Here is a 3,645-nt window from a genome sequence, read left to right on the forward strand (position 1 = left end):
CAGTTCTAGTTCAGTTCTAGTTCAGTTCTAGTTCAGTTCTAGTTCAGTTCTAGTTCAGTTCTAGTTCAGTTCTAGTTCAGTTCTAGTTCAGTTCTAGTTCAGTTTAGTCATAAATAGAAGATTGTATACATTAACAAAAACTTATTCATTTTCGTATTTCACAATTAGTTTCAGAAAACAATAGTCAATCTACTTTGAGTGGACGAAAAGCAAATCCTTACAAATACGTAAATGTATGTATATGTAGAATGATATATTATTATGTCCTAAATATACAAACACACGTACAAATTTTATTTGTGTCTAATAATATATTGAAAGGAAATGATAATGATTCTGGCATAAGGTATTATCAATATTATCTTATAATAATGATGTCAATTGTTAAGGATTTTTTCTACATCTATACACTTATCTAAGAATAAACTTAGAATGAGGTTGAAATTCAATTAAATTAATCGAAGTACAACAAGGCTAAATAAAATAAACATTAAGCTCTTCTTATACAACAATAAGGATGAGTATAAATCATGTTCTAATATATGTATTTAGTAAAAACAATAGATAAAATATTCATATTTTACATGCACACTTACTTTCAGATTTATTGACAATAATGTCAGAGACAAGTTGAAAACAAAAGATGTTGATATACATATGTATACGTTATATTATTCATGATGGTATTTGTGTGGTACCCAGCAAACAAGAAAGTGGCTTAGTAATTGGATCTTTCAATATATTTTTTTAAACAAATTCTTAGGCGTAATCTGATATGCTTTAAAGAATGTGATTTCTTGAGAAGAAGATCATATATTTAAATCAACATTTGATATTTAAGCAATATTGAAATTAAGGTTCATTGGGTTTTATAAATTTTAATGCATGTGCAAAAGTTACATTAATGTCATTAATAACTTTTGACATTAACAGCAAAATTGACACATGCTTAAGTCTTAGACAATAAAGAGTAGAAAATAAATAGTTTTTAATTTGCAAATAGCAAGTAAAACTTTAATGTTTGAAATATTAAATTATTTACTTATTTCAGCGAATTTGTTAAAAACTCATCTTTCGTTCAATAAAATATATGTCTATTACGCTTAAGATATGATTAGAGTATACATTTTTACTACAAAGAAATATGGTGTCGTATGAGCATTATTTATTTAACTAGTAAAAAACAATCATACGTACTGGATTGATGTTTTTGTAGAAAAATAAAACTGAACTAGAACTGAACTAGAACTGAACTAGAACTGAACTAGAACTGAACTAGAACTGAACTAGAACTGAACTAGAACTGAACTAGAACTGAACTAGAACTGAACTAGAACTGAACTAGAACTGAACTAGAACTGAACTAGAACTGAACTAGAACTGAACTAGAACTGAACTAGAACTGAACTAGAACTGAACTAGAACTGAACTAGAACTGAACTAAAACTGAACTAGAACTGAACTAGAACTTAAGACATCCGATTACATACAGCTAATTTATTTTTGTTGGCTGATCAAATAAGTACACAACCTAATAAATTTAATTACAAAAAACAAAATAATTTATCATAAGCTACCCTAGAAACCTTTAACCATAATTTTCATTTTATTAAAACAAATATTTTTCGTATAATTAAATTTTCTGCTTATAAACTCAATTTTACTTGTTTCCTCAAATTTTTTCCTGAAATTAAGCATTTCCATTGACCTTTTTTGCTTAATATTCTACAAAGTAAAAGATGTCATTTTATATTTAATACCTTTACGAATTAATTAGTCATTATTATAATGTTCAGCATCCTTTGTCATACTTTCGCCAACGTTGTGTGTGTCACCAGGTGATTTTAAATAAGGATATTAAAAAAATGTTTATTTGCTGTTTTCGTTTTTTTTTTTTTGGAAAATTTACATATAAATGTTTATTTCATACGCACACACTTAAGTACACACATTCGGTTGTTTTAAATAAATATACAATATACCTATCCCTCAGTTTTACCAAATGTCACTTATTTAAATTTCTATTATTAACCTTGTTGGTTGTTTGTTAAATTACCTTATGAAAATGATAACGAAAAAGTATATGAAATAAAGAAAATAGGAAAAAAACATAATTTCCATAATCACTTTCAACGGCACGGTGTTTACACAGACACATATTGTGGAAAAAATTGCTCATATAAACTTCTACGAAAAGCCATTTCCGTCTGTATCCTTTAAACGTAATATATAAAAATACCTGGCAAGTCTGTATTTTAAAATATTGTAACAAATTTTATTACACATACATACAGATATGCAACATATGATAAACATATTTTATACATACACAAGCATTCAGAAATACCCTGTAATTCGGGACTGCTGTTCCCACCTTTAATTTTAGCGATTTTACTGATTCTTTACCGAGTGTTTATCCAAGGAGAAAGATATTTAATGAAAACGCATATCTCTTTAATTACAACTACAGAGTGGACTTTTCAAAAGATATATACAGACTACTTAGAGGAGGTGTGGATCCAAGAGGGGGGGGGCGTTGTTGGAAAGGGATATGATCCCCCAAAACCGAAAATATTTCATACAAAATATAAAAATAAAGAAAGAAAGAAAGAAATATAAAAAAAAAACAAAATATAAACCTCTTAAACGCTCAAGATGGATCCTTGCTGACTACGAGACTTCGTAGTTCCTTTCACATTATCTTGTTGAGGAACAATTCAAAGACTACTGTCTTTATTTTTTGGACAATATAAACCATTTGGAAGATATTGTCTAAATGTGATCGATTGTCCTGTTATAAAACTGCTGGGAATATTTTTTTGTGTATGTATTTGTGTGTTACAATGACGAATCCAATTAAGTTTAATTTGTTAAACATTTTGTCTAAATTATCTACAGCATTTGAGTTTTTTTTTTTGTTTCTTCAAAACAGCATGTGTTATCAAATGTTGAAGGAATACGAGATTCTATGCAGTATGTAAAGGAATGTATTTAAATTTTAAGAGAAATATCAAAACGGAGTTCAGTGGTTTTTCATCAAAGAGGTCACGTGTAAATGACCGACAATGAAAGATCAAATATCCCTACTTAAAAGGGAACATTGAGAAAAAACTCTATTATTGTGTTTAATGAATCTTACGAAAAGAGAACAAAACCTCCTCAGAATGGGCAAGTCTGACGTTAGTATGAAAATGAGGAAAAGGTGGCTTTTATCGAAAATAGATATAAAGAATTTGGTACCGATCTTACATCAGATATAGAATCCCTCAAGAACGTAGGTTGGTTAATTCTGAAAAACTATGCAATTCCAAGAAACTACATTTCTGAACATCGGTCGTAAACCCTTCATTAAGTAATATTCATATATGTGTACTTATTTCACTTATTTTTTAAAACTTCAGTACTGTCATCTAAATCCTCTAAAAACTTAAAGAATTCCATCATTCAAAAATTTAAGAAAAATACTAAATGAATGTATTCATTCAAAAACCTTTCGTTTCAGCAACCAACCAAGCCTTGTATGTAAACAATTTTCTGCTCATACCCTTGAACATAATTTTTGTTATATTTTATATAAAATGTTTTTTTTTCATCATACATGATGTCAAAGTTTAACATAAGATGGCTATAAAAAAAAGTTGAAAA

This window comes from Lucilia cuprina, chromosome 2 (assembly GCF_022045245.1).
Source record: "Lucilia cuprina isolate Lc7/37 chromosome 2, ASM2204524v1, whole genome shotgun sequence".
Lineage (NCBI taxonomy): Eukaryota > Metazoa > Arthropoda > Insecta > Diptera > Calliphoridae > Lucilia > Lucilia cuprina.